This window comes from Pelobates fuscus, chromosome 9 (genome assembly GCF_036172605.1).
Source record: "Pelobates fuscus isolate aPelFus1 chromosome 9, aPelFus1.pri, whole genome shotgun sequence".
In the NCBI taxonomy this organism is placed as follows: Eukaryota; Metazoa; Chordata; class Amphibia; order Anura; family Pelobatidae; genus Pelobates; species Pelobates fuscus.
In genome coordinates, this window is record NC_086325.1 from 65263131 (window position 1) to 65278318 (window position 15188).

The 15188-nt window shown below is 36.9% G+C and overlaps 1 long non-coding RNA gene across 1 annotated transcript; it reads left to right on the forward strand.

The window, feature by feature from the left end:
• The first annotated feature begins 2257 nt into the window (after positions 1 to 2257).
• LOC134573754 (uncharacterized) lies at positions 2258 to 14042 on the forward strand. Its single transcript, XR_010085334.1, has 4 exons — positions 2258 to 2315; positions 8118 to 8163; positions 12100 to 12159; positions 13856 to 14042. It is a non-coding gene; the product is annotated as an uncharacterized LOC134573754 (long non-coding RNA).
• The last annotated feature ends 1146 nt before the right edge of the window (positions 14043 to 15188 follow it).

Here is a 15188-nt window from a genome sequence, read left to right on the forward strand (position 1 = left end):
ACTGGCTGTTTAGTAGACAGCCACTAGAGGTGGAGTTAACCCTGCAAGGTGCAAGTGGCTGTCTTCCGGCATCTGCGAAGCTGGAGGCATATTTCCAGAAGCTGGAGGCATATATTGAGAAATGCTTTCCTATGGACACTTTGAATGCGCACGCCGCACTTTCCGCGCATGCGCATTCGGCTCCGCTGATGTCTGACGGGGGAGCTGACGTCGGTGGTGGAGGAGAGGTCACCAGCGCCGAGGGAGCCTGGCGCTGGATTAAGGTAAGTGGCTGAAGGGGTTTTAACCCCTTCAGCGCCACGGGAGGGGGACCCTGAGGGTGAGGGCACCCTCAGGGCGCTATAGTATCAGGAAAACCGCTTTGTTTTCCTGACACTATAGTGATCCTTTAACCATTACAGACTTTTTCTTAATTTTAACTATCTGTAACCAAAAGGCAGGTGCACAAAAATATCCAGTTGTGCATTCAACTGTGCCTGTTCAGAGGTAAGTCTGTAAACATTTGGTGAATTATAACTATATAAATGCCATACTATTCACTGCTAATTTTAACAGACACTGTGTTGCTGCAAACTAAATTAGCACAGGTACAAGTTCCCATAATAGGCCTCAAGGTTGTTTTTAGTGAATGCCTAATTTGCAACGTCATGATTTCTTTTTTCATGTTTTGTAATTTGGAAGTTAATTCAGATTTTACTTAATTACCATGTGCGTATTGTGAAGAAATCAAGAAAGAATTTCATATTTGGGCCAAAATACCAAACTGCAAAATTAGCTGAGTTTGAGATGTTTTTTCCCCCATTTGCCTGTTTTGGCAAAAAAATTGATTCCCCTTATTTTCAAACAAAACACAGTTTAGTGAATAAATCCCAAAGAACAAGTTGAACTAAAGGGGCAGCTGTCCAATGTGATATTTATGTATTCAAATAAAAGGCTCTCAGTATTTTGAAATAAAGCACTTTGCCTTAAATTCTCATTTGTAGGTATAAGCTATTTCCTGGCCTGGCTGCATGCTTGCAAGCAAAAGTAAGGCTGGACTGGTTACTTGCTAGGATAAGCAAGGATATGCTAGTTTTTCTCTAATCTCGTTCAGGGTTATTTACTAAACTAAAAATAGCAGCAAAATGAAACCCAAAAAGCAGAATTTAGATAAACTGTTGATTTGTAAAAATGTCCAACTTCTTCAGTCAGCAGTAGGCTATTTTTATCTAAAATCTGCAATTTGTATTTCAGTATTTAGTGAGTCAACCCTATTAAGCAACAGATGCAGCATTTTGCTCTGGGGGCATCCCTACAGTATATTCACCTTTCGACCTATTGTTTGTTTCTTACAATTACAATGCACCCTGTTATATATATATATATTTTATGTATATATCTATTTTTAAACCTGTTGCATATTTTGTTAACATCTAGCTATATATGTAAGCTTGTTTAAGCAGGGCCCTCAACACTCTCTGTTGCTCTGTGTCCAGCTTATTTTGTTGCAAATACATGTCTGTCTACCTATTGTACAGCGCTATGGAATTTGCTGGCACATTCTAAAGAATAATACATTAAATATAGTTAACAGCAGTTATAATATTACTATATAGCAGCATTATATATTGATATATATTGAATAAGGGACTACAGGCATTTCTAAACAAATTCTTAAATTAACTGGCATATATTTTCGTCATATAAAATCCTATTGTACAGCGCTACGGAATTTGTTGGTGCTTTATAAATAATAATAATTTATAAAAACTCTGATCTCAGAATGTATATCCATATTTATTTATATATATATATACTTATTACCCATCATACTCTATAACCCTGTACTGTCATAAAAAAAAAAAAGTAAAAAAAAAAAAAAAAAGAATGATGTTTCTTTTCTATAAGTTTCAAAAAAGCCAAACACACCCCTCCTAGCAAACTGTCTCCTCTACTTTGTGTTACAACTGTTAACGTGCAGAAGGCCTGTCAGGAAACCACCTCTCGGGCCACGCCCACTCCCCGCCTTTTCAGCCCGCCCACACACTCCATCTCTATTCAGAACCACGAACCCCGCCCCTTGTTTGTCAAGCGTAGGCCCCGCCCACCTCAGAACCCCTATTACCACAAACATCCCTGCAAGCCACACCCTGAAAGCATCTTAGCCCCGCCCTCTGACCACGCCCTCCCTGTTTCCCTCTCCTCTTTCTTTCTCTGTATGTTTTTTTTTTTTTTTTTTCTCCTCAGCGCTCCCTTACCCACAATCCCCCGCGAAAACCCTACAATGAAATTTAAGAAGTTTCTTAGGTTTCGGCGCCATTTTCGATTGGACTGAGGTAAGGAGGGAATTTTTTTTATTTTTTTTTCCCTTCCCAGGGAATAACTCGCCGGAGCGGTGCGTCTCTCTCCCCCATTTAGTTCTTTCTGCCTCTGGAAGTGGCTCCTGAGCGGCGGGAAAAATCGGGAAAAAAATCTGAAAAATCCCCGGCGGTGTCCGGTGTGTGTCGGCCGCCTCCCCCGCCCCCTCCCGGCTCCGCCCGGACACAGAGCGGCCGTTACCCGCCGCCCGGGCCGGACCCTGGGAGGGAGGAGGCCGGAGCTCCGACACACACCCCGGGCAGGGTGTCCACAGCACAGGGTGCACCCCCCCACACCCCGAGCCCCCCAGACACGGGGACCGGCCAGCCGCGGGTTCGAACCCCGGGAGGGGAGACAGGGGGGGGACTTTATCACTACATTACTATCCCTCACACACACTCTGCTTATTGCTGTGCGCACTGTTATTCGGTTATGGATTATTATTATTCTCCTTCTAGATTTTTAAATGTCACTAAACAAAACGAGTGTTAGGGTGGCTTGTTACAAAGTAAGCTTTATCATCCTTATAAAATAAATACACTGACTAGTCTTCATCAGGAGTTATAATAGATCAGTCTTTATAAATAGTTACACAGAATAGTTAGTCTTTGTCAGTAATCATAATGGATAGTTTAGTCTTTAAATAGTTACACTGGCTAGTTTAGTCATTATCAATAATTATTAGTTTAGTCATTATCAATAATGTTAATGACTTCAGTCCTTGTCAATAATAACACCTGTTTAGTCCTTGTCAATACTGGCCAGTTTAGTCCTTGTCAATACTGGCCAGTTTAGTCCTTGTCAATACTGGCCAGTTTAGTCCTTGTCAATACTGGCCAGTTTAGTCCTTGTCAATACTGGCCAGTTTAGTCCTTGTCAATACTGGCCAGTTTAGTCCTTGTCAATACTGGCCAGTTTAGTCCTTGTCAATACTGGCCAGTTTAGTCCTTGTCAATACTGGCCAGTTTAGTCCTTAGATAACTACACTGGCTAGTGAGCGATGAAGGTATTTTATTTCCAGGTAATGTGGATGTTGGGGTATCTGAGATAGTGTTATTACAAATTAAGAGCATTGGAGAATGCAGCAATAACCTTATTTATTGGACTAACTATGCATAATAAAAGAGCAGCTCTCCAGAGTTTTTTTTTTCTTCTTCTTCAGGCCAGGGGCAAATCCTGATCAGTAGGATTGAATTTTAAAATTAGTGATGTTAAGATCCCTCATGTCTTCTCCATTTTACACAAAGTAGTGTGTAATATGATCATTGCATATTTAATAGGACTAAGCCTGGCTACTAGCTTCTGGCAACTAATCAGTCAGAACAGACTAGTGAAAAGGGGGAAATAAAACTTGCTCTATAATATTGCTGTCTCTAGTGATTTTTATTTCTTCCTGCCTTATAAAATCTCAGTGAGATAAGTTATATGTATGACAGACAAGGATTGCCTTAGGATATATAAGTGACACACAACAATAAATAGTAGAATAAAAAAAAAAAAACACACATATATGCAAACTAGCCTCTATTTTGTAGAGTTTGGAAGTATATTGGATGGGGCAAGAAGAAAGGACTGTTTGGGACAGAGGGGGAGGGGTGTTTGTGAGATTAATATGGGGAGGGGTTCTGTTTATTGTTAGAGGTGTCCTGCAGGGTGATCTGGAGTGGGAGGGCAAGGGTCTGCTTGTTTTAGAGGGGGACTATTAGGAGTATTTTGTGGGCGCTGTCTGCAATGGATGGTCAAACAAAGGGGTTGTAGGTAATTTTTGTTTTGTTTTAAGGCCATATAGTGATGCTGTAATTAGGCAATCACATAGGTACGAATCGGTTTACAATTTTATGCCCTCCAGATAATGGATGGTTGCTGCTTCAACAAAATGTATGTTCAGATATGACTTTACAGAAAGTGTCTTGCAGTATGAAAACAAAGTAAAAAAATGATTTGTTCGTATGTGATTTAAGGGGTAAAAACAGTTAGTATAGTAGTTGAACTGGTTTAGTCTCATAACTATTTAAAAAAAATAAAAAAAAATACACAGTAAAATATAACAAAGGGGGTATTTTAAATGAGCTGTCAGTGGTTTTAAATGTAACATCTTATCTCTTCACAATAAGTATTTGTGTGAAATTGCTGTTCAAGGATAATTATATTTGTTAATGTTCTGAATGTATGAATGTACTAGTGCATATTTGGAATTGTATGTTAAAGAAAAGCGTTTAATGGGTGTAAAAAAAAATCTACTTTTTTTTTCTATTTCAAATCCTGTTATTTGCTCATATTTGCTTACCCTAGTGAACATCACTGAATTTTTAGTCTACTTTTTGTAATGTAGTGGTTTATAAAAAATTATCGCAGAATTGTAATCACAATATAATTTAACAATTAAAGTGTTTTCCATTTTGACATTTAGCAAGTCCCTATTTGGTCACTTTTTTCCCCCTCCCAGATACATGTTACTATATTACATGACTGACACATGGGGATTCACTTTGTGTACTGATGGTAAAACAAGGCCTTTTTACATTCCTAAGACGAAACAAATTATGCTTACATGTAACCACAGATGCTGTGAGATAATTTAGTGGCTTTTTTTTGTTTTTTGGACTGCAATGTGTTGCAGGCCTTACTGACCTAAGTAATAGGATATTTCGTTGTAACTGAGCTCAGTGCAAAAGGCACAGCTATCTATGTAAATGTAACAAGTACTTATTCATTTTTATAGATGTATATAGAAAATATAAAAAAAAAAGTCTTGCTTCATTCGTGGGGAGCTGCCTTTCTTGTTCGTAAGAATTTCTACAGAATACAGATTATGCATCCTGAAACCCTTCTGTTACTGTTCACGTGGAAAGTGAATAGTTTTCTCTAAAGTGTGAACAAAATGTAAATTGCAGGCAGTTATAAAATGTTATATACAGTTTAAGTACCTTGTACTACTCCTATAAGGCCAGGTTTTGACAAATACATTGTTGAAGTTGCAATGCTGACACGTTAAAGGGTTAATGAATTCGGTACATTACTTTCGTTTATCAAATTATGCTGCTTTGAATTTTTAGGGTCTGTGTGTTTGTAGCTATATACTAGAACTAAATTACTGACTAAAGTAGATCATTGGTTGCTTGGTTTTTAAATCTAAAGCTATTTAACCCTTTTTGAATGGAAGTTTTTTTTGCACTTTTACCTCTCATTACTAAATTATGTAGAATATTTGCTTTGTGTTCACTAGTATTCAAAACATACTATATAGATGCGTCCTTTAGTTATATACTAAACTTACACAACAGGATGGATATTTCTACTCTTATTTTAAGCTACAGAACCTAAATAGTTATCCGTTGCAAAAAAAAATTTTTTACAATTAAATTACACAAACATACGATTTTAAGGCATATGTAATTTTAATGTTGATTTAATATGCAGGTTTTTATGTGTGTATTGTAAGGCCAATGTAATCTACTCGTAATCATTTCTACACCTTTTAATTGCTGAAATATGTCTATCCAAAGTGATAAAGAAGTGCTTACTCATATATTTTATAATGTTTAATTTACCAAAATAAAGACTGTTAAAAACCAGATTTTTGTGAACTCTAATTTGACTTGTGACATCATGGTACAGAAACGGTTAATAAGTTACCATTGTGATCTTTATATGTATTCAAAGTGTCATACTGATACAGGACCGTTTAAAGAAAATGCAATCAAAACATGCTAGGCAGTATGAATAAATGTGTAACAAATTCATTGTGTCATTTACAGTATCAAAAATATTGCTTTGTTACACTTGTTTTAATTTGTAATCCTTAAATGGCTACTACTTGACAATATTTGTTACTTGCCTGTGACCAATAGCCTCATTTAATTACCACTGTTGATCCGTACAAAGCAAAATGTAAATATAGTATTTTGTGATGGCATTTTAGTGTAGAATTAAATAACTTGTTAATTTGTTACCAAATGTTTAATCTTGGACTCCTCTTTTATGGTCGGATAAATTCGACTACTTTCAGATATATTTTCCTTTTTGTGTATTTGTATGTCTGTATATCAGATTTTCTTAAAAAGATTCAAAAATAGTAAAAGGACTGTGTGTGTATGTATGTATATTGAATACATATTCATATATATATATATATATATATATATATATATATATATATATATATATATATTTCACTTGGTGTGTCTGAGACTGGAAACCTTATTGCAAAGGATTGTTCACTGCCACGCAAATGTTTAAACCTGTGTTTGACATGTGTAGCACTTAATGTTGTCTAAGAGGGCACCTTGTAAGAGATCTGCCAAAAAGCACATCTCTGCATATTTTAGCCTCTTTTAATCATTTTGCTTCTGTAAATCGGCTTATTGCAACTACCTGAATCAATGATTCTTGAATAAAAATGTCTATCACTCTCTGTATTTTTAGAAAGCGAGAATTGTATACAAAAGTGTAGTAATCTATCTACAGGTTTGAAAGCGTTTTTATTTATTAACTTACATCTTCAATAAAAGCACTGCCAGCAATAGTAATTTGAAAAGAATATATGGTGTAGCAACGTTGTAATCCAAAGAGATTAAAATTAAAGCAACAGTAAAACTGAGTTTCATTAAGATATAATCTTTGTGAAATACTTATTTACTGTGCTGGAATTTCATTGAGATTCCAACACAATCAAAAGATATGGCAAAGTAGAGGCTACTTTGCCTCATGGTTTAAATTGAGATTAATAAAAGGCAGAGCTTCCTCTCAGGTTTTGGCAAATCCCAAACCATCTTTAGCAACAGCTGTTGAAATCTGTCTCCTGCACCACCTTGTGTATTCCATAAGTTCATCTGGGTTGTTCTTGTTGGTATCTTCCATAGACTCCTTTTGATGTACTTTTGCGTGCGATTGAATGAGATTGCAACAATGATGTGATTTTTCAGGTGGCTGAAGGTTCCTGCGATTTAGAGCTTTAGGTTAGTATAACTCCCCTCAGCTACACGCTTACTGGGTATGTTGCCTCTGTGGCTCTTTGACAGTCGCTTGAAGGGAAAAAAAACCTCTTATGACTCAAATCCGCATTAGATTGGTGAAAATTCTGTCCTGGATCTGAGTTACAGATGGTTTAATAGGGCAGTAATCTAAAACTAAGTAACACATCTGACTTAAAGGGCATCTGTCATGCCCCAAACAACATATACTCATCGGATTGCACATAAGATCTTTTCTTTACATTGTGCTTGCAGTTTTTCTTGCAAATGTATAGATTAGGAGAAAAAACTATTTAAAAATAGGGTTTTTCTCCCAAGGCATTGACTGACAAGGGAGAGCAGAAAAGGTCTCCTGATGGAGGTCCCTCTGCTCTTTTCCAATAGCAACCACAGTGCATGCGCTGTGGTTGCTATGGGGACTCTCTAGCCAGCGTTTTTAGTTCTTGCTAGTGAGTAAAGTAATGGACTGGAGTGGCGTCACTCCATGCTTATGCTGGCAGCGATGTCAACGTCACTGACAAGGATTGCTCTGCTTTGGGATTCCAAGCAGGGCAAATCAAAGACAACTTCAGGAGTAGTCAAGGACAGAGGTGGTTGTAAATATATATGTAGTATTCAGTGTATATGGGAGTGATTTCAGGTAAGTTATGTTTTTTCATAACCGGTTTACTTTCAGATTATTATTGATTTATTTTTTTGAATTTAGATCTCATTCAGCCGCATTTCAGATATTTCACATTAAGACAGAAGGAACGGTGTCCAGTTCACAACATAATATTAACATTTACATTATACATGTTGTTGCAGGCCCTGTATCGAGGAAAAGTTGTTTCAAGATGTTCCCAGTTATTCAGTAAGTTGGTGCTGATATCGGTGTCATATGGGTTTTTAAAGGTTAGTCTGGTTTATGTATACTACTTGTCAACAAAGACTGTTTAATCTAGAATGCATCTTACTGGTTTGATTCCAGTTTCAAAGGTGCTTCAACCACAATTTGTTCCTGCAACCTAAGTTCTAAGTAGTAACAATGTGACAGTCTTCACCCTTTTACTAAAGCAGGCAATACTATGTTACTGCAGGTTACAGTGGCCCTGTCACTTCTGTAAAGGAACACTATAGGGTCAGAAACACAAATGTATTCCTGACCCTATAGTGTTAAAAAAAAACACTAATCCCCTTTTCACCCTTGCCTCCCTAAATATAGCAACATCTTGCCTTTATTGTAGTCTGCTGGTGCTGGCTCTGCTTCTGATCTTCCTCCTTGGCTGACATCAGAAGTGTGTCTAGGGAGCAATGTAAACACTGCCTTTTCCCTGAAAAGGCAATCTTTACAGCAAAAGGCCTGCAGGCACTGACTATACTCGCCAGAGCAATTATGTTAAGCTATAGTTGTTCTGGTGATTATAGTGTTCTTTTAATTCTGGCACTATGCAATAGAAAACTAAAAGAGGTTTTTTTTTTTTGTTTTTTTTTTATATTATGTGCATTGTCAAAACATAAAACGTAACTTTGGTGTTGCCTGAACATAGGCATTCCTAGCATGAATATGTGTGCTTACTACTGTGCAGAGCAGTATTGAAGGCATGCTATTATGGCATATACCATACAGATGCCAGTGTGCTCCTCTGAAAATCACTGGGCAGAGTTTTCACCTATGCAAAAATGGTAATTGCATTATGTTTTATGTATCATGTAGAATATTTTGTGCATCTGTATTTTTCTCTGGCAGAATATATGCCACAGTTTAGTTTTATTGGACTATTGCAAAAATACATAGGCACCAGCTGCAAATATGGTCTTTTCCTCATTTTACTCTTTCCCCATGTCTTTAACAAACACTCAACTCTGTTAAATACATCTCCACTGTCAGCAAATTGCTATGTTGGCTGTGTTTGAAAGGCATGTGTCACAGGGTGACGTGTCTGAATATCATAGGATGCGGTGGCATTGTGTTACCAAAATTAAAAGCAAATGTATACAGTAACTTAGAAAGCATTAATGTGGACCTGTTATCTAATTTGATCTTTTTGCTCAATTCCTTTATACATTTATTTGCCATTCTGTTTGTGTTTTGCATTAGCCATGCTCTTATAATATGTACATTTTGTTTGCAAATTCACCAAGGATGCTGCACTCACTAAGCATGCTTAGATATTTGCAGTTGGAACATCATTGCACTTTCTGGGCACACATATGTATATATTATCTTTTTGGCAAAAAAAAAAGTCTAATTTACATTCAAATTCTATAGGGTGTCTGTTAGTTCTACTTTAAACTGTAGTTCTGATTCTTTTTTTTTTTCCTGCAGCCAGGATACAAAAACACCCAACATTTCAGCCTTCACAGAAATTGTTTGAGGGGTGTAGGGAGGCAGTAGTCCCGCTCAAAAGTAGTTGCAGGTGCTAATAATTGTTGCCATAAAAGTCTAGTAGCCGTATGCAAAGCAGAGTTCGAGGACACCATGGTGACCATTCGCCAGGTCGACATGCGCATGTAAAAAGAAGGCAAAAAGGCCAGCGGAACACTAGAAGAATTGTAAGCGTACTCTTATCTTGTAAGAAATGTAAAATCTTATCAATTTGTTTTTTTTACTTGTCCAAGTCTGATTGGTAGGAATGCGATTGTATTATATGTTGGCTAGAAAATAGGTGTACACCCACTGCAGCACTTTACAATTATATGGAGGAAATTTTAAACAAGTATTGACATACACAGTAAAGATTAAATCTTCAGAAGGTGAGCTTACAATGTAGGAGACACTTTTTGATTGTCGTTTCCTTTACAGTCATCAATGCTGTCCAACAGTCCAGGTTGTCAGTATCCCCTTTGGAACTGAATTGGGGACTGTTGAGGTTCATTAATGACTGTGTTGCAAACCACTTTTCTGGTTGTTTAAAGTGAACCTACAATGGACTTTAAATTGCTTCCATATACAATGTATACTCTATATGTCATAAAGATACATGGAGTATTCAATGAAAAAATATAAAGATTTACTCACTTTTCCTTCTTTCCAGCAATGCTTCGTGGGTGTTACACTTTGTGTAACATTCACCCGCTTCTGTTCTTCTTTTATTTGCACTGGTTGGGGCACATCCCCAAGCAGGGCAAATCTTGTTAGTGATGTCAGCACGCTGGGGGTGCCAGCTCGGGGGTTTCCATAGCAACAACAGCACATGGGCTGTGGTTACCATGGGAGGAGGGCAGAGACATTGAGTGAAGGCTGGGAGAGAAAAAAAAATATTTTTGAAGGGTTTTCTCCCAATCTATAAATTTGCCAGAAAAACTGAGCATAAGATTTTATCTATATATTGTGCTAGCAATCTAATGAACACAAGTTGTTTAGGGCAGGTAGTTAAAGACCTCCTCTGGATCATGTTAGATCATTTGCCTGCTCAGTAGATATAGAGTGCTGCCTGACTTGGTAACAGCTGTCATTACTTTTAATCTAACTTAAGCAGACATATGGTTGTGTTAAGAACCACTTTCATAGGAGACTTAACTGCTCACATTTACAAGTCTTTCCCTTAAATACTTCTCATTATGAACTTAAGAATGTATAAACCAAATCAGGGGACTATCTTAACCAGGGTAGGCATCCTTTGGCCATCCAGGTATCATGTACTATATTTTATTTGATGCTTTGCCAATATTATAGCTGTAAGAGCATTATGAGTGATGTGGTCCACAACAGTTGGAATGCTACCTCTGTCCTAGACAATTCTCACTTTAGATCCTGCGTGTGTTTTATAATATACAATATTTTTGCTCACTGACATTCTTTTCTTCTAGTTTTCAGGTTTGCTGAATATCGGATGGCCTGGCCATGTGTGAGGCTTAGAGGTGAAATAGCAGCACATCATGGTTTGTAGGAACAAGGAGATACAGACCATTCTGAGCTGCCTCTTCACCTCAGAGATCAGACTAGAAGGGCATAAAGATTGAAATTCCAACCCAGTCGAAAGATCTCATAAGACAAACCAGGGCTTGACTACTTAGACTTATGTATTTTTGCTATGCTTGACAAAGGCGGAGCTACTGCAGTCAAGCCATCAGCCGTCACTAGTGATGGCTGAGAGATCCTCCATGGACATCCGCTACTTGCAGACTAAGCGCCAGGAGCTGAAGAGGACCTTGCAGAAGAAAATGGCGTTGGCCGCGAGGGACAGGTTCAGGTAAGTTAAAACTACCTTGCACTGGAAGCGAACTAGTCATAATCTGGGGTCTTTGCAAAATGACAGAGCCACTTTAATGTGAGTTTTCACACCATATTCATTTGTCATGGACCAAGCTATCTTCTACTGAATCTGTACGGTAGTATCATGTTTAATACTCTACCATTACTAGTTTTTACCATGGGGGCACTAATATTAAAGGGAAACCATAACCACAACAGCATGCACAGCAAAACGTACACTTCTAATCCTAGATTATAAACTTAGTTGAGCAGAGCCTTATTCTCTTCTGTGTGAATTATGTGTTACCTTAATTGTATAATTATAAAGTGCTGTAGATAATTATGGCCTTATATAAATGCTAATACTAATGTGTGCTACACTTGGCAACCCATGCAAATCTTTATCGATTTTTAACACCAGCATGTTCTGGTCTTACAAAGTTCCTGCCTTTTGATCAGCACCTCTGTATAGATCTCTGCCAATGCTAAATATTCTATATCAGAGTAGATCTTTTATGGGTTCATAATTGAAGAGGCTCAACCAAAAATATATTCACATTTACAATTTCAACTTTGTACACATTTACCATTTTGTGTTCTTTTCTCTTGCAGGGATAAATAGTAGTGAGCCTTTTCCTATAACTTCCTGAAGAGGGCAGAACACATTGAAATGTATATGACACCACCTCCATATACAATCTTTCCTGATCCTTCATCGTTTAATTAACAGATTGAACTGGAGGCACTGTGTATATCTGAACACTGGCATGGCCTCACAATACATGGTATTTGTGGATCTCTGTGTGTTGGGATCATTTTCTTCCTGCTTGTATTGACTAGTGTAAGCAGAATAGCCCTAATTCAAATATCTATCTCCATAATTTGTTTAGAGTATGGGAGGTTCACCTCCATATACTCAACCTTCTAATGTAAAAACTACCTCCTGGTCCCAGAGCTCTATTTTAATTTCATGAAGATTGTATATGTGCTATATATTCCAGGTTTGAGCTACATGCCCCTTGAATTGGTTTTCTGATTCCTGGAGGAATCTATACACTGGTCAAGCTGTGCACTTGTGTGTTTTTTTTTTTTTTTTTATGTCCGGCGATGCTGTGTTTATAACGAGACGAGCACGGCGCTGCAATATAGTAATAATCAGTCACCTGATCTGGTGAGAGCTCATTATAAATCCAGAACTTGTAAAAGCTTGATGATCTCAGCAAAATGCAGCACTACTCCAATCAGATGGTTTCTCTGAAACTGGTAAAAAATAGCAGAGTTTTACACTGACATCGGTAGCTCCTCTAGGGACTATCTGAGTGACAAGCACTAGAGCATGCATAAGCAACCTATGGCGCTTCAGATGTTTTGGACTACACTCCTCTCATGATGCTTTCCCAGCATTATGGGGGAAGTAGTCCATAACATCTGAATTTCCGAAAGGTTGCCTACCCTTGCACTAGAGTCACTTAAACCCTGCAATGAAAACATTTCTGTTCTGCAGAATGGCATTGTTTTAACTTTCAGGATTAAAATGAAGAGGTCTGGGTGCCTATAATGTCCTTTCATTGTGTTATTGCCTGGTGCCAGATGTGTAGTCTTTATACACACATATTTTTTTATTTTGCTTCACTCATTTGTATTTCTCTTTAGGTGTTTAAAAACAAAAGAAAACTCTTATTTGAGTCCAATAAAATGTCACTTCAAAATACCACCTGTTTTTCTTTGATAAATGTCCTCCTGTCTAGCAAGCGTATAGATTAACATACCTGCCTGAAATTTGCATCCCACAGACTTTCCCAAGCCTCAGTCCGGCAAATTGGACTGGGTAAAGTAGTTTCACACTGCCACCAAATGAAGCAATCTGCATCTCACCGCCTGCATGCTACTAGTTGTGGAATGCCACTGCATCATTTTGAGGAGAGGGCAGCTGATCCCTGTTCTATAGATGAGTCTATTTTACCACAGCGTAGCAAAGCACGGGATAGAAACTAGATTTAAGAATAACTTGTCATGTGAACTGAAAGGTGAAATTAAATTTAATACTGGGCTATGTAGGTGAAACTGAAGAGTTGCTGCTGTTACTCATCATTTTCGAGTAGATTGTATATTGAGCTATTTAGATGAACTTCCTGTTTTTAAATCTAGTTTGGCTCCCAAGTGTTTGGGCGATAGTTCCTAAATGCTCAGTAACTGTATCAGTCATTTAAAAGGTGTAAGAGCATTATAGGATTAGTAGTCCATAACATTTGCAGTGCCAAATGATTCATACCACTGTTCTAGACAATTCTCAGTAAAGAACATGGATATATTTGACTTGTAGAATATTTGTTCACTGACATTTCTTTTTTTTTTTTTTTTCTTCTAGTTTTCAAGTTTGCTGAATATCAGATGGCTTGGCCATGTATGATGCTTAGAGGTGAAGTAGCAGCACATCATGGTTTGTAGGAACAAGGAGATACAGACCATTCTGAGCTGCCTCTTCACCTCAGAGATCAGACTAAAAGGACCTGCATCAGCAGTTGTAACTTACCTGATATTCTTTGTGCTTTGTATTGCAGTGTGTCACATTTATTTTTGAAAATTAAAAATCTATTTTTTTTTTTTATTTCACCAACATAGATTTTTTTTTTTAACTTTAAGAGGCATCTTTTTCTATAGATGTTTACTATAAAATGAGGTGACAAGTGTGTTATACAACATTAAATGTTGTGTAACATATAATAGAGACTCAGAATGGTTTCAGATGCCCTGATACTGCAAGCTTACAATCGGGAATATGTCTAATTATAGATACTGCTTTAAATGAGAAAAGGGAGTATAGAGGGAGGATTGTGTGGATACATTTCTCTTCCTCTTGACTTTCAAAATCTTATTAAATGGTAATTTACACCAACACTTGTGAAAGTAAAGCAGTAGTAGCAGTGCTCTAGCAGCACGTAAATACTGGAGTTTAGAATTTTATAGGAACTCTCCAGTATTACTTTGCTGCTCTAGTAATGTTGCCCCGTGTCACAATCATAAAAAATATATATAAAAAAATGTTGTCTTGGACATAAATTAATTTTATATTAATTTCCATATTCAATAAAGGTTTGTTTTTTCCTGATGTTCTATGTGATATCAACACATTCTTTGAGTTTTTATTTTGTTAGAACTTAAAATATTTTCTTTCTTGGAGGTATAGATTCTACTGGCTTATTACCACTTTAGATATTTGGATAATGTATTTAAAAAAAAAAAAAAAACTGCACTGGTAAATAGTTTTATGATAATTAAAGTTGTATATAAGAAAATATCTCCTTTAACCCCTTAAGGATGCAGCTTCAAAAACTGGACTTACCCTTAAAGACACAAGCATTTTTTGAATTTTTTGCTGTTTGTGTTCAACCTCCGTTTGCATTTTTCTTATGTATTGCACCAACACATGTTATATATAGTTATTTTTAAAGGACAGAAAGGGCTTTAATCTGATGTGACATACATATATAAATTCTTAATTATTATAAAAAAAAATCTGAAGAAATTGAAAAAAAAAAATCAGTTTAGGCAATAACGTGTGTATAATAAGTGCAGCTTAAGGAAAGTAATTTAAAAAAAAAAAAAACAATCAATTGGTGGTTCTGCTTTTCAGAGTACATAATATGTCTAGGATTTCAGCTTATTTTGAAAATTACAGGTCACAAAATACAAGGAGTAAA